Genomic DNA, 21,030 nt, shown 5'->3' on the forward strand with positions numbered 1-21,030 from the left:
AACTGTCTCTTAGTTAGGCAGGTCTGTCTGTCCTATAGCTGGAAATTCTGAGGGTCAGCCCCCTTCTAGACTAGATGTGGTTATTCCCAAATCAGCCATCTACTGAGTCATGCCTCTTCATCCATTACAATAATCTCATTTCAGAGGGGAACCCAAGCTTTTTAATTTATTAATTTATTCACTCATTTGCAGTTGCCCCCTTAAGCCCTCTACAGCATGAATAATTGAGAATTCACATAAATTCTGGGGTGAGACTAGAACAAATGGAAAGAGAAGTTTAACACAACTTGACCCAAGTCTCCAGGTATTAATAACTGCTCCATAATTAATAATAATATAACAATAGTTATATAGCATGCTTTCTGTCAGGCCTTGTTTTAAGTGCCGGCTAACCACAGGTCGAAGACTTCCTGGATTCCCTAGCAGAGGAATGAATGACATGAAAGGGAAATTCCTCCAGGAAAAAAAAAAAATACATTTTTGAGGTTTTCTTTGCCTCATCTCTGATTTCAGACCCATGGTTTCTTTGCTGAGTCATGGAGAAGGGCATTTGGAAAGGGGGAAGGCGGAGGAGTAAGTGTCACCTTCCCATTCCCAGGGCAGCAGAGACACCAAGGCTAGACAGGCACATTTTCATCCTACCCTAAGTCTCTTCAATGAATAAATAATAATATTAATGAATGCTTGAATGAAAAATTAATAAGTAATTCAACAAGCACTTACTGATTCCCTCTGAAAGCTTTGGAATCAAATATCCCTGGATTTGATTCCTAGCTCTGTCACTTATGAAGGGGAAGTGACTGAGCCTCAGTTTCTTCATCTATAAAATGGTGATGTTTGTTTCAACCTTCAAGCTTGAGGTGAAGGCCAAGTGAGCTAAGACAGGCAAGGATCTTGGCACACAGAGGGCATTCCACAGATAGTAACTCCTGTGTGCCAAGCACTGTGAGGAACACATCAGCAAGTTCCTTCTCAACTCTCTAATCCAGGCTTCTTAGACAATAACCTGCACATGAATCACTTGGAACTTTGGTAAATGCAGATTCTAATTCAACGCTTCCAGGTAAGGCCCGGGAATCTGCATTTCTATCCATCACCCGCAGCAGCTGCTGGGACACACTTTGAGTAGTGAAGATCACACTTGGAGTCCACACTGAGGCAATTTTTAGCTGTTCTCACTCACAGACTTTCTTATCCATTGTATCAATTTTAGTGCGTCAAAGTGACTTGCAGAACCTGTTAACTATGCAGCTGCGTGATTCTTTCCCCAGTCCCCAGAATCAAAGTCTCAGACACACCCTGGTGGTTCTAACCCCCACTAATGTCCACATCCTTCAAGGTGGTTATTTATTTGCCTTCTCCAGGCTTCCCTTCAGTAGGCCAAACCATTCTAAATGCTTCAAATGTTTTTGCACCCAGGATTTTGTAATAAATTCCCTTTAAAAGGTCAGACATTTATGAGAAGGGAGTTTAATTATTAGTCTTTTCTGAATGTAAACCGTCTTCATTCCAACTAAAGTGGTAGGAGAGGAGAAGCCATACTGGGAAAGAGTAGAATTTCTTGCTGATTTGACACAAAATGCTGATATCAATGAAGATAACATTTAGCTAACTGTAAATGGGGTATAAAGTGTCATCAATTCAATGAATCACTGTGCACTGGAAAAAATGCCCTAAAATCTTACACCTCATATATGGAAGAAATTTTGATGTCCTAAATTTGACACTAATCCTAATATCTTTATGACATTACCAATAATGACTTCTGAAGCTGAAATAAGCTTTTCTGGACTATCAATAATAGAAAAAGTTTATAATCAATCATGCTAGAGGAATACTTTTTTTTATTCTATGGAAAATATTACAAAATTATTATCATATGAAGATGCAACCAAGAAGGATGCAGCCAAAAAACCTAGGAAAATCAGGCCTGTAATCCCAGTTACCTGGGAGGCTAAGGCAGGAGGATTGCTTGAGCCCTGAAGTCCAAGCTATGATTACACCATGGTACTCCAGCCTGGGTGACAAAGCAAGACTCCATCTCTAAAAAACAACAACAACAAAGACATAGGAAAAAAAAGGTATTATAGAGGAGTGTCAAAGAGTTAACACAAATAGTATGTTACTTTTCTGGATTTTGAGATGTTTGTGATCTTGATGTTTCAGCTCTTTTTTCTAATACGTTGTGATTTCATTTCAAAATCTAAATAAATATTAACGTTTATATATTTTATATCAGTGATTTTGTAATGTTTCCATATTGGGTTTTTGTGTTTGTTTGTTTGTTTTGACACGGAGTCTCACTCTGTCGCCCACACTGGGGTGCAGTGGTGCGATCTCTGCTCACTGCAAACTCCACCTCCTGGATTCAAGCAATTCTCCTGCCTCAGCCTCATGAGTAGCTGGGATTACAAGCACATGCCACCATGTCTGGCTAATTTTTGTATTTTTAGTAGAGACGGGGTTTTGCCATGTTGGCCAGGCTGGTCTCGAACTCCTGACCTCAAGTGATCCGCCTGCCTCGGCCCCTCAAAGTGCTGAGATTACAGGTGTTAGCCACCATGCCCGGCCTCTGTATTGTTGTTTAAGGAGGGCTCCCCAGATTACATAAGCTTTAGACCCCATAAAACCAGAATCTTCACGCCTGTAATCGCAGCATTTTGGGAGGCTGAGGTGAGTGGATCACGAGGTCAAGAGATCGAGACCATCCTGGCCAACAGGGTGAAACCCCATCTTTACTAAAATACAAAAATTAGCTGGGTGTGGTGGCACACACCTGTAGTCCCAGCTACTAGGGAGGCTGAGGCAGGAGAATCGCTTGAACCCAGGAGGCGGAGGTTGCAGCAAGCTGAGATGGCACCACTGCACTCCTGCCTGGTGACCGAGTGAGACTCTGTCTAAAAAAAACAAAAAACAAAAACAAAAACAAAAAACCAGAATCTACCCTGGGTATACTTGAAAGCACATGAACTTTGGTGTCATATCTGGGGTTAAATCACAGGTCTACCACACTTGCTTCTTGTGTGCTGTGTAGCCTGAGAAAAGTTACTTAATCTCCCTGAACCTCAGTTATTTGCTCTAAAATGGAATGGTGAGCTGGACACGGTGATGAATGCCTGTAGTCCCAGCTACTTGGGAGGCTTAGGTGGGATTGCTTAAGCCCAGGAGTTCAAGTCTAGCCTAAGCAACATAGCAAGACCTCGTCTCTAAGAAAAATAAAATAAAATAGGCCAGGCGTCGTGGCTCACGCCTGTAATCCCAGCACTTTAGGAGGCCAAGGCGGTGGATCACGAGGTCAAGAGATTGAGACCATCCTGGCCAACATGGTAAAACCCCGTCTCTACTAAAAATACAAAAATTAGCTGGGCGTGGTGGCACGCACCTGTAGTCCCAGCTACTTGGGAGGCTGAGGCAGGAGAATAGCTTGAACCCAGGAGGCGGAGGTTGGAGTGAGCCAAGATTGTGCCACTGCACTCCAGCCTAGTGACAGAGCAAGACTCCGTCTAAAAAATTAAAATAAAATAAAATAAAATAAATAAAAATAAAAAACAAAATGGGATGGTAATATCTATCTTGCAGGCTTGTCTTGAGAATTAAATAAGATGCTGAATGCAAAGTGCCCATTTTGTGGCCATCTTAATAAGCCTGTGGAAAGAAGACAATCGAGACAGTGAGAGGTTCATTTGAGGTCACATAGCAGAAGGAATGTCCTTTAGAAAGAATCTGGATTTCAAGTTTATACTAACAACCTCACTTCCTCTCAATCTCCCAACCCTTTCAAAACAGGAAGTAAAAAGCAAGCCTGTATTATGGAAGTAAATCTAACCCATCCTTCCCTCTTCAATAAAGACAAGTTATAGAGACGTCCCTGCACACCACACCCCTGCACTTCCACGTGGGGAAAGTCAATTGGGTGTCCCACTGACAGTGCCTGTGAGAAATAATGAATCAGATGAAATTGAGAAATACTTGGCCTTTTCGGTTTTTTTTGAAACCATCTATTTGGTTACCAGTTTTGTGTTTTCTTTTTTTCCACCAACTCAACCCCCAAATTCTCTTTTTTCCACAAACTTGCTCCAGTTTCTTTTTTTTTTTTCTTTCCCCTTGAGACAGAGTCTCACTCTGTCACCAAGGCTGGAGTGCAGTGGTGTGATCTCGGCTTACTGCAACCACCACCTCCCAGGTTCAAATGATTCTCCTGCCACAGCTCCCCCAGTAGCTGGGGTTACAGGTGTGCGCCACCATGCCCAACTAATTTTTGTATTTTTAGTAAGGATGGGGTTTCACCATGTTGGCCAGGCTGGTCTCAAACTCCTGACCTCAGGTGATCCACTAGCCTCAGCCTCCCAAAGTGTTGGGATTACAGCCATGAGCCATCGCGCCCAGCCTGCAGTTTCTTTAGAATCATTATTTCATTTCATTCTCACAGTGGCTCTAGATGATAAGTATTTCGTTTTTTAGTTTTGTTTTGCTTTTGGAGACAGGGTCTAACTATGTTGCCTAGACTGGACTTGAACTCCTGGGCTCAAGTGATCCTCCTACCTCAGTCTCTCGAGTAGCTGGGACTACAGGTACCTGCCACTGAGCCTGGCTCCAAGATGGTAAGTATTTATAACCCCCATTTTGTGGATAAGGAAACAGACTCAGAGAGGTGGAGTACCTTACCTGGATATGAATCCAGGTCTGCCTGGCGTCAGAACCCAGGTTCTTTTTTTTTTTTTTTTGAGATGGAGTCTCGCTCTGTCGCCAGGCTGGGGCACAGTGGCATGATCTTGGCTCACTGCAACCTCTGCCTCCCAGGTTCTAGCAATTCTCCTGCCTTAGCCTCTCAAGTAGCTGCAACTACAGGCGCGCACCACCACGCCCAGCTAATTTTTGTATTTTTAGTAGAGACGGGGTTTCACCATGTTGGCCAGGATAGTCTCGATCTCTTGACCTCATGATCCGCCTGCCTCGGCCTCCCAAAGTGCTGGGATTGCAGGTGTGAGCCACCATGCCCAGCCTTCCTTTTTCTTTATTTTTGGTGTGATCACACATTGCATTTACTTGTTGTATCTCCTTAGTCTCATTTGCCCCAGTTTTAAAATAAGGTAGAAAAAAGATACTTCCAGAATCCTTTGCAGTTCTAACATTCTGTGAGCCCAACCTGTATACACAAAATTCAGCTAACTGAATGTGTTCTTGCTGATTTTTCTGAAGATTTCCCCCTAGAACTACAACGTCCTCTGCTTATACTACATTATGAAGGCTGCAAATAATATGTGGTGGTTAGCATGATGTGGCCATGGAGTTTAGATAGCCTTGGCTCTGAATCCCAGCTCCATCAAGCCCTGGTTATGTGACCTTGGACACATAACCAAGCTTCACCTCTTAAAGCGTCCTTTTCCTCCTTTATAAAATGGTGGTTGCATAAAGGTCCCCATCACCTAAAGCTATTGTGACAGAGATGGTGCCTGGAAAGTCCACACTACTGTGCTGAGGACTCAGCATTACTACGTTTGACAACCTCACTCCTCTTTGTCTGTTTTGGGTCTGAATGTAGAATTTGAGGGGATAACGTCAAAGGGAGACTGAGGTGCAGTGGCTCGTGGCTGTAATCCTAGCCCTTTGGAAGGCTGAGATGGGAGAATCGCTTGACCTCAGGAGTTCAAGACCAGCCTGGACAACAGAGTGAAACCCCGTCCCTACAAAAAATTTATATATATATTTAAAAATTTAAAAATATATTTATATGTAAAAAGTTAAAATACACACACACACACACACACACACACACACACACACACACACACATATATGACTGAGTTGGAGAGGGGCAGAAGGGGCAAGGGACATGGCATAGCCAGACGGTGTGATTGCACATGGCTGAGCTGGGGAAGAGAACAGCTTTCCTCTCTGCCCAACCCCACCCACGTGTGTCTGGGTAATGTCAATGAGATGTTGGGCTGGAAAGTGGTAGAGAACACTAAAATATCCAAAGGGGGGATTACAGGTATTTCTGAAATGCATCCCCAAATTTTCTATCTCAGCAGGCAATGACAAATCCCTGGGATAAAACACAGTCTGTTCTTCCCTTCTCTCTAACACTGGCACAATTCCTAATCCGAATTTCATTCTCCACCTAAGCAGTCAATCCAAAGCCTCCAATTCTTCCAGCCCCTGAAAGTTCAGCTCATCTGCCCTAAAACCTTTAAAATAAACAAACTGATAAACCAAACAACATTCCTGCCATTTCTCTTTTTGAAAATCTTAGCATTTTATAATAGTTTAAAAATGGAAACAACCAAAATATCCAACCATAGAGGATTCATTAAATAATTATAACCTTATAATAGAATATTGTTCTATAATAGAAAATTGTACTATGTTATATAGACTACTGTACTATATGTTCCACATTATGATTGAATATTAAAAGCAACCGTGGATGTAGAATAGAGTAGTGGTTATCACTGTAAGTCCTAGAGTTGGACTGATTTGGGTTTAATTCCCAGATCCACCATGTACCAGCTGCATGACCTTGACAAGTCTTGCTCTGCCTTAGTTGTGCATTGGAAAAATGACAATAATAATAAAAAGCTCTGATTTCACTGTCAGATTTTCTGCATGGTTCAAATCCTGGTTCTGTCACTTTCTAATAGCTGTACAATCTTAGGCTTTCTGTTGCTCAATCTTCTCATGTAGAAACAGGATATACCACACAGGGTTTTCTCCTGGGTGAGAATTAAAATAGATAACACATGTAAAACACTTAAAACAGTGCCTAGTAGGCGGGCGCAGTGGCTCACGCCTATAATCCCAACACTTTGGGAGGCTGAGGTGGGTGGATCACCTGAGGTCAGGACTTCAAGACCATCCTGGCCAACATGGCAAAAACCCATCTCTACTAAAAATACCAAAATTAGCCAGGGGTGGTGGTGTGCACCTGCAATCCCAGCTACTCAGGAGACTGAGGCAGGGGAATCGCTTGAACCTGGGAGGTGGAGGTTGCAGTGAGCTGAGACTGTGCCATTGCACTCCAGCCTGGGTAACAGAGCAAGACTCCATCTCAAAAAAACAAAACAAAACAAAACAAGAACAGTGCCTAGCACAACTCATGTGATACTATAATTCCTGCACCCAAACCCCACTTCCAACTCCACGAGGGACTTCTAAATATAAAGGCACATCCAAGTCACTTAGAGTGCACCATCTTGAAAAGGAATACCTGTGCTACACCAGATGTATAATATCAGCATGCATCCATCTCAGGTGGGCTTTCTGGCAGGGGGTATCATCATCATTAAGAACTGGTTAACCAGGTACCAGCCCCCTCCCCTCTAATAGGAGTAGCTGGGGGTTGCTAGGGCTCACTCAGTGTACAGTGAGCCCCATTATGGGTGAATTCTGCCTTTGAACTTGACTGGAAACCCACAGCTGTCTGCAGAGGGCTCCTGATGGAGGGTCCCAAGTGCCCACGCTATTACTCAACAACAGCCCAACTTAGCCGGGTCACAGAGAGGCAGCCACCTGTTGAACCCACAGCACCGTTCAGTTCCCATCTTAGTTCTTCCTCTGGGTAAACTCTGACACTATTATCAATTTAAGCCCAAAAGGGTGGGGGTGGGTGGCCAATCTGGTATTTCTCTTAAGCCTAACTGTCAATTCCCCACAGTTCTTTTTTATTTTTTCGAGACGGAGTCTAGCCCTGTTGCCCAGGTTGGAGTACAATGGTGCGATCTCAGCTCACTGCAACCTCCACCTCCCAGATTCAAGCAATTCTCCTGCGTCAGCCTCCCGAGTAGCTGGGATTACAGGCACCTGCCACCACGTCTAGCTAATGTTTGTATTCTTTAGTAGAGACGGGGTTTCACTGTGTTGGCCAGACTCGTCTCAAACTCCTGACCACGTGATCCACCTGCCTCGGCCTCCCAAAGTGCTGGGATTACAAGTGTGCGCCACTGTGCCTCGCCCCCCATGGTTCCTGGCTTCCAACAGAATTAGGGTAATTCATATGGTACATTATACTTTTCAAAGAGTTTATACATATATGATTGTCATAATTTACAAGTATGTAATGTTTAACTATTTTATAAAGCACTTTCTCTTCCACTAACTGATTCATCTTCACAAGAACACTGTGAGCTTCGAGTTGGAGAAACTCAAGCAAGGGAGAGGTGAAACCGTGGGGACGGGTGTTGCCTATGGAGGTTGGCTCTGAGACCACATGGGTGGCGCGACCCGAGCGAGGGTATCTCATTCCCGGGCCCACCTCCTCAGCCTCACAGGCCCCAAAATGTAAGCTGGCAGTACATCCAGAGTGGCCCCTACTCCCAGGCTGGACTCATGGTAACCAGCGCCCCAAGACTGCGGCACACCCCCACGGCAAAGTCTAAACAGATGGTGGTAAACAGGTGCTGGGGGCCTCAGCTGGCATATTCTCTTACTGTAGGCTCTTCCCCAGCAGTGGTCAGTGGGGAATCCCAAGGGGACTCACTTGGTGGGTGATGAAGGAGAATTAAGGGAGGCAGCCAAAGGGTTCCAGTGTTGGAGACTCACTGAGAGTAGTGAAAATTGCCAGGCCACGCCAGGCTACCTCTCCACTCACTGATTTTTTGCTTGCTTGACTTTTTTTTTTTTTTTAAGTATCCAGGGCTAATGAACCTTTCTTCCTAGATATGTGAATTTTGTGGGCTAGTGACCATCAGGCCTTGATTGGAAGCCATTCTGTTTTTGTTTTTTGGTTTTTTGTTTGTTTGTTTGTTTTTGTTTTTGTTTTTGTTTTTGTTTTTGAGATAGGGTCTTGCTCTGTCACTGAGGCTGGAGTGTGGTGGCTCGATTACAGCTCACTGCAGCCTCAACCTCTCAGGCTCAAGCAGTCCTCCCAGATCCTCGGAGGGTTGAGGCAGGAGTATCACTTGAGCCCAAAAGTTCAAGACCAAGCCTGGGCAACATACCAAGACTCCGTCTCTAAAAAAAAAAAAATTAAAAATTAGCTTGGTCTGCCCAGGTGCGGTGGCTTACACCTGTAATCCCAGCACTTTGGGAGGCCGAGGCAGGTGGATCACCTGAGGTCAGCAGTTAGAGACCAGCCTGGACAACATGGTGAAACCATGTCTCCACTAAAAATACAACATTAGCTGGGCGTGGTGGCACGCGCCTGTAGTCCCAGCTACTCAGGAGGCTGAGGCAGCAGAATCACTTGAACCTGGGAGGCAGAGGTTGCAGTGAGCCGAGATCTCGCCACTGCACTCCAGCCTGGGTGACAGAGTGAGACTCTGTCTCAAAAAAAAAAAAAAAAAAAAATTAGCTGGATGTGGTAACACACACCTGTTGTCCCAGATACGCTGGGGCTTGAGATAGGAGGATGGCTTGAGCCAGGGAGTGTATTGCAAGTCTGTGCAACACAGCGAGACCACCATCTCCATAAAAACTTCAAAAATTAGCCAGGTGTGGTGGCACACACCTCTAGTCCCAGATACTTGGGGAGATGAGGTGGTAGGATTGCTTGAGCTGACAAGGTCAAGGCTACCGTGAGCCGTGACTGAGCCTCTGCACTCCAGTCTGGGTGACAGAGTGAGACCCTCATCTCTAAAAATAAAAAGTCTCTCACCCATGCTGGACTCAAACTCCTGAGTTTAAGCCTCTCTAGTAGCCGGGACTACAGGCATGCACCACTGCGCCCAGCTCATCCATTCTGTTTTGATTACATTGTCTACCTCTCAGAGTCTGGTTCTTTCCAGCTTAGGCAGAAGTAAGGGAGGGAGGGAGAGATGCATCTCTGTGGCTTTTAGATGCATTATTCTTATTCCCATTTTATATATGAAGAAATTGAGGCTCTGAGAAGTTGTGATAACAAAACTGTCTTTGAGATATGAAGGATATCACACTATAAGCTCCTGGGGGATAGATACCCCCCAGACTCACCTCAATAACGCCTCCTGGCCCACAGCACACAGCACAGAGCTTTCCCATCAGCGTACACTTGCTAATTTGAATGGAAGGATGCTTGAGGCTGCTGTTTGTTCAGGGTCATAGGGCAGCAGTCCCTAAACCAGACTGACTCACTGCCAGGAGCATATATGCAAAGAACTGTACAACAGTCGTAGTAGCAGAGCTGTGCTGATCCGCCTACATCTTTTACCCACTCTCCTATCCAAAAGCTCACGTTTGTTGAATGACTCATTGGCATAAGGAATCCAGCCTGTAACGCTGAGAGAATCTCAGGGTCAGAAAGGGGTCTCAGAGGCACCTAATTCAACCTTACCAAAATATTCATTTTCCCCACAACCATACTTCCCAGAAATTTACATTTCAAAGACCAATAAAATTTCCCCCAAAATTTTGAGACCAAAAAGTAAGATTGTTGCCAACTAAGGTTATGAGAGAAAAAAAACCCATAGTCTATATATATTGCATTTCATAAAATAAAGAATGCCTGAACACAAAACCCTTGAGGAAGGCTCAGAACAAACAACTGTACTTTATTTTTTTTCTTTTTTGAGACAGAGTCTGGCTCTGTCGCCCAGGCTGGAGTGCAATGGCGCTACCTCGGCTCACTACAACCTCCACCTCCCAGGTTCAAGTGATTCTCCTGCCTCAGCCTCCAAAGTAGCTGGGATTACAGGCGCCTGCCACGACACCCAGCTAATTTTTGTATTTTTAGTAGAGACGGGGTTTCACCACGTTGGTCAGGCTGGTCTCAAACTCCTGACCTCAGGTGATCCACCCACCTCGGCCTCCCAAAGTGTTGAGATTACAGGCGTGAGCCATCGTGCCCAGCCAACTGTACTTTAAATGGAATGCATTTTCTTATATGAAAAATTCAGGCCAGGCACGGTGGCTCACGTCTATAATCCCAGCACTTTGGGAGGCCGAGGAGGGCAGATCACAAGGTCAGGAGATGGAGACCATCCTGGCTAACACGGTGAAACCCCGTCTCTACTAAAAAAAATAATAATAATACAAAATATTAGCCGGGTGTGGTGGCAGTGCCTGTAGCTACTCAGGAGGCTGATGCAGGAGAATGGCGTGAACCCAGGAGGCAGAGGTTGCAGTGAGCTGAGATCGCGCCACTGCACTCCAGGCGACAGAGCAAGACTCCATCTCAAAAAAAAAAAAAAGGAAGAAAAATTCAGTGCATCATCTGATGGACGCTAATTTGGAACCACAGTCCTTTACCAGCCTCCCGAATGGTCCATGAAGCCTTTGTTTAAACTTCTTCAATGATGGAGAGCTCATGGTTTTTGAAACAGCCCAATTACTTTCAAAAACTCTAACCTCCCAGCTTGGCCAACATTGTGAGACCCCATCTCTACTAAAAATACAAAGATTAACTAGGCATGGTGGCACAAGCCTGTAGTCCCAGCTACTTGGGAGGCTGAGGTGGGAGGATCACTTGAGCTCAGGAGGCAGAGGTTGCAGTGAGCCGAGATTACGCTACTGCACTCTAGCCTGGGTGACAAAGTGAGACCCTGTCTCAAAAAAAGAAAAAAACTCTAACCATTAAGATTTTTTTAAATGTGTAATACACATGCTCCTTTTATAAAAAATCAAACTGTTAGGGATAATGCTTCAGCAATGACCTTTATCTATCCACTCTACTTCAGCATATGTCTGCATCTTGTTTTCCTTTTCTCTCTCAGCAATATCTTGGGTTTTTTTTTGTTTTTTGTTTTTGTTTTGAGACAGAGTCTTGCTCTGTCGCCGAGGCTGGAGTGCCGTGGAGTGATCTCAGCTCAGAGTTTACCTTGGAATATCTATCGTGAATCCACCTTGCAGCATCTGCACAATGACCTTGGAAATTCAAGCCACCCAAATTTCTCTCCCACACAAATGGGAAAGCCTATATCTGGACCTCCCAGCTTCATTCTACCCTCCGTGGAGACTGTTTCCAATACAGCAAAGAATCTTTTTTTTTTTTTTTTTTAATTGAGATGGAGTTTCACTCTTTTGCCCAGGCTGAAGTGCAATGGTGCGATCTCAGCTCACTGCAATCTCCACCTCCTGGGATTCAAGCGATTCTCCTGCCTTAGCCTCCCAAGTAGCTGAGATTACAGGTGCCTGCCACCACACCCAGCTTTTTTTTTTTTTTTTTTTTTGTATTTTTAGTAGGGATGGGGTTTTGCCGTGTTGGTCAGGCTGGTCTCGAACTCCTGACCTCAGGTGATCCACCTGCCTCAGCTTCCCAAAATGTTGGGATTACAGGCATGAGCCACCATGCCCAGCCAAAGAGTTCTTTTTAAAGGTAAATTAGAGCAAACCTTTTTTTTTTTTTGAGACAGGGTCTTGCTTTCTCACCCAGGCTGGAATGCAGTAGCATGATCATAGCTCATAGCTCACTGCTGCCTTGAATTCCTGGGCTTAAGCAATCCTCTTGCCTCAGCCTTCCATGTAGCTGGGACTACAGGCTGCCATCACACCTGGCTAATTTTTTTTTTTTTTTTTTTGGCATGGGGGTTGGGGGAGACAGAGTCTCACTCTTACCAAGGCTGGAGTATAGTGGCGCAATCATGGTTCATGGCAGCCTCAACCTTCTGGGCTCAGGTGATCCTCCCATCTGAGCATTCTAAGTAGCTGGGACTACAGGCCCACGCCACCATGCTGGGCTAATTTTTGTATTTTTTGTAGAGATGAGGTTTCACCATGTTTCCCTGGCTGATCTCAAACTCCTGGGCTCGAGTGATCTGCCCACCTCAACCTCCCAAAGTGCTGGGATTGCAGGCATGAGCCACTGCATCTGTATGCCCGGCTAATTTTTCAATTTTTGTAGAGATGGGGGTCTCTCAGCCTGGCGTGGTGTCTCTTGCCTATAATCCCAGCACTTTGGGAGGCCGAGGCAGGTGGATCACTTGAGGCCAGGAGTTTGAGACCAGCCTGGCCAACGTGACTAAACCCTGTCTCTCTGATACAAAAATTAGCCGGGCGTGGTCATGGGCACCTGTAATATCAGCTACTAGGGAGGCTGAGGCATGGGAACCACTTGAACCCAAGAGGCAGAGATTGAGCCACTGCACTCCAGCCTGGGTGGCAGAGTGAGACTCTGTCTCCAAAAAGGTAAAAAAAAAAAAAAAAAAAAAAAAGAGAGGGGGGGGTTTCACCATCTCGCCCAGCTGGTCTCAAACTTGTGATCCTCCTGCACTGGCCTCACAAAGTGCTGGGACTGCAGGCATGAGCCACTGCACCTGGCCTTATTTCTTGCCATAAAGGCATCCGATGACTTTCTATCACATTTACAATAAAATCCCAAATGCCAGGCCCAGGCTATCTGTGTGACCTCATTTTAAAATTTATTATTTATTTATTTATTTATTTTATTTTTTTGAGATGGAGTCTAGCTCTGTTGCCCAGGCTGGAGTGCAGTGGCATGGTCTCAGCTCACTGCAACCTCCACCTTCTGGGTTCACGCGATTCTCCTGCCTCAGCCTCCTGAGTAGCTGGGATTCCAGGTGCACGCAACAACACCTGGCTAATTTTTGTATTTTTAGTAGAGACGGGATTTCACCCTGTTGGTCAGGCTGGTCTCAAACTTCTGACCTTGTGATCTACTCGCCTCAGCCTCCCAAAGTGCTGGGATTACAGGTGTGAGCTACTGCACCTGGCCATTTTTATTTTTTTAACGTCGCTACTAAAATTACATATGTGGCTATTTATTCTTCTTTTTTTTTTCTTTCTTTCTTTTTTTTTTTTTTTTTGAGATGGAGTCTCTCTCTGTCGCCCAGGCTGGAGTGCAGTGGCCGGATTTCAGCTCACTGCAAGCTCCACCTCCCGGGTTTACGCCATTCTCCTGCCTCAGCCTCCCGAGTAGCTGGGACTATAGGCGCCCGCCACCTCGCCTGGCTAGTTTTTTGTATTTTTAAAGTAGAGACGGGGTTTCACCATGTTAGCCAGAATGGTCTCGATCTCCTGACCTCATGATCCGCCCGTCTCGGCCTCCCAAAGTGCTGGGATTACAGGCTTGAGCCACCGCGCCCGGCCGTGGCTATTTATTTTTCTATTGGATAGAGCTGCCTTAGGCCACTGATTCTGCATCCCGACTGTACATTGAAATCACCTAAGCAACTTAAAAAATACCCATGACTGGGCTTCACCTCCAGAGTTTATGAATTGGTTGGCCTGGAGTGCGTCTGGGGCACTGGGAATTTTTAAGCTCCATTGGGTGATTCTAATATCCAGGGAGACTTGAGAAACACCACACAACTAGATTTTCCTATGACACCCCACTCAGGTCTCAGCTCTAACATCACTGCTCCAGAAAGGCATTATCTGAGCCCAGTGAAAACGGCGCCATCATGCCCAGGCAGTCACTCTCGATGCCCAGGCCCTGCATTATCTTTCTTCATAATGTTTTCACTGCCACACATTATATAACATGCTTATTTGTTTGTCTGCCTGTGTTCTGACTCCCCCATTGGAATGTAAGTTCTCCAAGGACCAAAAGTGTGTCTTAGCCCTGCAGTATTCAGCACCGAGAGCAATGCAGAATGAGGAAGTGGTGCTCAATAATTTTTTTTTTTTTTTTTGGATACAGGGTCTCTCTCTGTTGCCCAGGCTGGAGTGCCGTGGCGCCATCTTGGTTCACCACAACCTCTGCCTCCCAGGCTCAAGTGACTCTCCTGCCTCAGCCTCCCAAGTAGCTGGGAACAAAGTAGTCTCAGCTACTTGGGAGGCTGAGGCAGAAGAATCGCTTGACCTGGGAAGCAGAGGTTGCAGTGAGCCGAGATCGCGCCACTGCACTCCAGCCTGGGCGATAGAGTGAGATTCTGGCTTTAAAAAAAAAAAAAAATCAGCACTTTGGGAGGCCAAGGTGGGCGGACCACCTGAGATCAAGAGCTCGAGAGAAGTCTGGCCAACGCGGCGAAATCCCGTCTCCACTAAAAATACAAAATTAGGCCGGGCGCATTGGCTAACGCCTGTAATCCCAACACTTTGGGAGGCCGAGGCGGGCAGATCACGAGGTAGGGAGATAGAGACCATCTGGAGAACACGGTGAAACCCCGTCTCTACTAAAAACACAAAAAAGTTAGCCGAGCGTGATGGCGGGCGCCTGTAGTCCCAGCTCCTCGGGAGGCTGAGGCAAGAGAACAGCGTGAACCCGGGAGGCGGAGCTTGCAGTGAGCTGAGATCACGCCACTGCACTCCAGCCTGGGTGACAAGAGCGAAACTCTTGTCTCAACAATAACAACAACAAAACAACAACAAACCCTTCAAAAATACCTGAGTTGAAAAGAGGATTCCTACCACATTAAAATAAAATACAAAACATGGGTGGGGAGGTGTTGGGGGAAGTGTGGTGCTGATGTGTTCTATCTACTGATCTGGCGTCCTGTGCTTGTTTCATGACAGCTATGACTTGTGCCCCTGTTTTACACCCAGAGAGAAATACTCTAAAATATTACTATTGGTCATCTCTATATAGATGGTTAGGGGTGATTTTAAATCCTTTCTTTAAAAATACGATTTATTTTCCACAAAGACATGTTGCATTTCTATACTTAGGAAAAAGTGAAAAAAATTTAAATCTCACTCCTACTAAAAATGACCCTGGCCAGGCAGGGTGGCTCACGCCTGTAATCCTAGCACTTTGGGAGGCCAAGGTAGGCGGATTACCTGAAGTCAGGAGTTGAAGACCAACCTGACCAACATGGAGAAACCCTGTCTCTATTAAAAATACAAAATTAGCTGGGTGTGGTGGCATATGCCTGTAATCCCAGCTACTTGAGAGGCTGAAGCAGGAGAATCGTTTGAACCCAGGAGGCAGAGGTTGCGGTGGGCCAAGATCACACCATCCACTCCAGCCTGGGCAATAAGAGCAAAACTCCGTATCAAAAAAAAAAAGAAAAAAAAAGAAAAAGAAAAAAAGATCCTGACTTGTTATAGGTCTTTTGGAAAGCAACGTATCAAGGCTTTAAAAAATATTCCAAATATCTTCCGTTGTCAGACAAGGAAAAAATCTCTCTATCGATCTATCGATCTATCTATCTATCTATCTTCAAACCAGGCATAGGAAATGTTTGAAAAAAATTCCATAGCAAATCCTTAACAGTGATCACTCCTGTGGAGTCTGTCTGGGGAAAGCGGGTGTTGAGAAACTTTTACTTTTTTTTTTTTTTTTTTTTAATAGAGCCAGGGTCTTGCCATGTTGCCCAGGCTGGCCACTGACTCCTGGTCTCAAGTGATCCCCCTGCCTCAGCCCCCTAGAGTGCTGGCATTACAGGTGTGAGCCACTGTGCCCAGCCAACTTTCACTTCTTTACTTGGTATATTTCTACACAGTTTGTTTATTTAACAACGAACATATGCTGCTTTCAAAATCAAACACACACACACACAATATCAAACCTTTGACCAGAACCCTCTCTAATCCTCTATCTTAAAGAACAAATCATAAAAACAGAAAGCATCAGGCTCAGATAGGTTTACTGGAATTTTTTTTTTTTTTTTGCTTTGAGACAGAGTATCACTCTGTTGCCCAGACTGGAGCGCGGTGGCACAATCTGAGCTCACTGCAACCTCTGTCTCCCAGGTTCAAGTGATCCTCCTGCCTCAGCCTCCTGAATAGCTGTGACTACAGGCACCTGCCACCACTCCTGGCTAATTCTTGTACTTTTAGTTGAGATGGGGTTTTACCATGTTGGCCAGGCTGGTCTTGAACTACTGACCTCAGGTGATTGTCCAACCTTGGCCTCCCAAAGTGCTGGGATTAGAGGAGTAAGCCACTGCACCTGGCCTTACTGGAAAATTCTAGCAAACATTTAAGGAAGAAATTATACAAATTCTCTACAATCTCTTTCAGAAGACAAAGGCAGAGGAAATCCTTCTTAACTCATTCTATAAGGCCAGCATTATCCTAATATCAACAGCAGACACAAATGTTAGAAGAAAAGAAAACTATAGACCAATATCTCCTATAAACACAGATACAAGAATCCTCAACAAAATATAAGCAAATTTTATCTTACTATGTATAAAAAAATTACACACTATGAGGAAGTGGGATATAGCTCAGGTATGCAAAGCTGGTTCAACATCTGAAAATCAATTAATGTAATCCACCACATCAATAGGCTGAAAAAGAAAAATCACATGATCACATCAAGAGATGCAGAAAAAGCACTGATGAAATCGAACATCCATTCATGATAAAAACTCACCAAATTAGGAATAAAGGGGAACTTTCTCAACTTGATAAAGAACATCTGCAAAAAACCTACAGCTAACATCATACTCAATGGTGAGAAACTAGAAGCTTTCCCACAAAGACCAGGAACAAGAGAAGGATGTTTTCTCTCACCACTTTCTTTCAACATTGTGCTGGAAGTCCTAGCTAATGCAATAAGAAGAGAAAATAAAAAGTATAAGATGGGGAAGGAAGAAATAAAATTATCTTTATTTGAAGATAAAATTATTATTTATGTAGAAATCCAAAAGAATAGACCAAAAAAATCTTTCTGTGACTAATAAGCAATTATAGTAAGTTGCAGGATATAAAATTTTTATTTATTTATTTACTTATTTTATTTACTTTTTTGAGATGGAGTCTCCCTCTATCGCCCAGGCTGGAGTGCAGTGGTGCAATCTCAGCTCACTGCAACCTCCACCTCCCCAGTTCAAGCAATTCTCTGCCTCAGCCTCCCGAGTAGCTGGGATTACAGGCACCCACCACCACGCCTGGCTGATTTTTGTATTTTTAGTAGAGTTTCATTATATTGGCCAGGCTGGTCTCGAACTCCTGACCTTGTGATCCACCTGCCTCAGCCTCCCAAAGTGCTGGGATTACAGGTGTGAGCCACCACGCCCGGCTGTGAGCCACCGTGCCCAGCCTATTTATTTATTTATTTATTTATTTATTGAGACTGGGTCTGCTCTTTCACCCAGGCTGGAGGGCAGTGGTGCATTCTTGGCTCACTGCAACCTCTGCCTCTGGGGTTCATGAGATTCTTGTGCCCTGGCCTCCGAAGTAGCTGAGATTACAGGCATGCGCCACCATGCCTGGCCAATTTTTGTATTTTTAGTAGAGATGGGGTTTCACCATGTTGCCCAGGTTGGTCTCGAACTCCTAAGCTCAGGCAATCCACCCACCTCAGCCTCCCAAAGTGCTGGGATTATAGGCCTGAGCCACTGTGCCCGGCCAAGGATATAAAGTTAATGTATAAAAGTCAAAGCCAGGCACAGTAGCACACACCTGTAGTCTCAGCTACCCAAAAGGCTGAGGCAGGAGGATTGCTTGAGCCCAGAAGTTTGAGGTCAGCCTGGACAGCAAAGTGAGACCCCATCTCTTTAAAAAAGTCAATCATGACCGGGTATGGTGGCTTATGCCTGCAATCCCAGCACTCTGGGAGGCTGAGGCGGGCGGATCACCTGAGGTCAGGAGTTCGAGGCCAACCTGACTAACATGAAGAAACCCTGTCTCTACTAAAAATATCAAAATTAGCTGGGCGTGGGCTAATTTTGATCCAGCACATATACAGGTGGTGGGCACCGATAGTTCCAGCTGCTTGGGATGCTGAGGCAGGAGAATCGCTTGAGCCCGGGAGGCAGAGTTTGCGGTGAGCTGAGATTGTGCCACTGTACTCCAGCCTGGGCAACAGAGTGAGACTCCATATCAAAAAAAAAGAAAAAAAAAAAGAAAAAAGTCAATCATTTCCTATATACTAGCAATGAACAAGTGGAATTTGAAATGAAAAACACATTACTATGTATATTAGAACCCCTAAAATGAAACAAGTTTAAAACTAACAAAATGTGTACAAGGCCTATATATGGAAAACTAGAAAACTCTGATGAAAGATATCAAAGCAGAATTAAATCAATAGAGAAGGCTCAATATTGTCAAAATGTCCATTCTTCCCAAGCTGATTTAGAGATTCAATGCAATCCCACTTAAAACCTCAGCAATTTATTTTGTAGATATTGACAAACTGATTCTAAAGTTTATATTGAGAAGTAAAAGACCCAGAGTAGCCAACATAATATTACAGGAAAAGAACAAAGACAGAGGGCTGACACCACCTGACTTCGAGACTTAATATAAAGCAACAGTAATCACAACAGTGTGGTATTGGCAAAAGAGTTGACACAGAGATCAATGGAACAGAACTGAGCACCCAGAAATAGACCCATAGAAATACAGTCAACTGATCTTTGACAAAGGAGCAAAGGCAACACAATGAAGTGAAGATAGCCTTTTCAACAAATGGTGCTGGAACAACTGGACATCCACATGCAAAAAAAAAAAGAATCTAGATACAGATCTTATGCTCTTCACTAAGGTCAACTAAAAATGGATCATAGACCTAAATGTAAAATACAAAACTACAAAACTCCTAAAAGATAGCACAGATAAAAATCTAGATGACCTTGGGTAGAGTGATGACTTCATCACTCAGCTTGACTGAGGTATAATTGACAAATAAAAAGGTATATGTTGGCCGGGTGCAGTGGCTCATACCTGTAATCCTAGCACTTTGGGAGGCCAAGGCAGACAGATCACCTGAGGTCAGGAGTTCAAGACCAGCCTGGTCAACATGGCGAAACCCTGTCTCTACTAAAAATACAAAAATTAGCCGGGCATGGTGGTGGGCGCCTGTAATCCCAGCTACTCGGGAGGCTGAGGTAGGAGAATCGCTTGAGCCCAGGAGGTTGCAGTGAGCCGAGATCATGCCACTGCACTCCAACCTGGGCAACAGAGTAAGACTCTGTCTCAAAATAAAAAAGGTATATGTTAATCGTATATAACATGATTTTATATATATATAATGAAATTATTACCACCATCATGATAATTAACATATCCATAGCATAGTTATAATTTTTTGTGGTAAAACCATTTAAGAGCTATACTCTTAGCAATTTTCTTTTTTCTTTTTTTTTTTTTCTTTTTGAGACGGAGTCTCGCTCTGTCGCCCAGGCTGGAGTGCTGTGGCCGGATCTCAGCTCACTGCAAGCTCCGCCTCCCGGGTTCATGCCATTCTCCTGCCTCAGCCTCCCGAGTATCTGGGACTACAGGCGCCCGCCACCTCGCCCGGCTAGTTTTTTTTTTTTTTGTAGTTTTAGTAGAGACGGGGTTTCACCGTGTTAGCCAGGATGGTCTCGATCTTCTGACCTCGTGATCCGCCCGTCTCGGCCTCCCAAAGTGCTGGGATTACAGGCTTGAGCCACCGCGCCCGGCCTAGCAATTTTCAAGTATACAAATATCATTATTAACTATAATCACCATGTGGCCAGGTGAGGTGGCTCACACTTATAATTCCAGCACTTTGGGAGGCCAAGGCAGACAGATTGCTTGAGCCTAGAAATTCAAGACCAGCTTGGGCAACATGGTGAAACTGCATCTCTACAAAAAATACAAAAAGTAGCTGGGTATGGTGGTGCCTGCCTGTGGTCCCCGCTAGGAAGCTACGGGAAGCTCAGGTAGAAGGATCACTTGAGCCTGGGAGGTTGTGGCTACATGAGCTGAGATCACACCATTGCACTCCAGCCTGGGTGACAAAGTGAGACCCTGTCTCAAAAAATTAAAACTAAAAATAAACAAACCACCGTGCTATACAATAGATCTCTGAATCTATTTATCCTATCAAACTGAAACTGTACCCTTCGACCAGCATTCCGCATTCTCCCCTCCCACCAATCCCCTGGCAACCACCATTCTACTCTCTACTTCCAAGAGTTTGACTTTTTTAGATTTCACATATAAATGAATTATGCAATATTTGTTTTTCTGTGCCTGACATTTCATTTAGCATAATGTCCTCAATATTCATCCATATTATCACAAATGGCAGGATTTCTTTCTTTTTTAAGGCTGAATACGATTCCATTATATATAAATCACATTTTCTTTATTCATCATTCAATGGATATTTAGGTTGATTGTACCTCTTGGCGATTGGGAATAACACTGCTATGAACATAGAAGTGCAAATATCTCTTAGACCTACATATTTGATTTCCTTTGGATATATCACTCCCAGAAGTGGGAGTGCTGGATCATATGGTAGTTCTGTTTTGTTTGTTTGTTTGTTTGAGACAGAGTTTCACTCTTGTTGCCCAG

The 21,030-nt window shown here is 44.5% G+C and overlaps 1 protein-coding gene across 2 annotated transcripts in view; it reads right to left on the reverse strand.

Moving 5' to 3' along the window:
* CCND3 (cyclin D3) overlaps positions 1-21,030 on the reverse strand; it is a 126,819-nt gene that overhangs the window by 41,803 nt on the left and 63,986 nt on the right. The window lies entirely within an intron of this gene.

The sequence above is a fragment of the Chlorocebus sabaeus genome, chromosome 17 (genome assembly GCF_047675955.1).
Source record: "Chlorocebus sabaeus isolate Y175 chromosome 17, mChlSab1.0.hap1, whole genome shotgun sequence".
Taxonomy (NCBI): domain Eukaryota; kingdom Metazoa; phylum Chordata; class Mammalia; order Primates; family Cercopithecidae; genus Chlorocebus; species Chlorocebus sabaeus.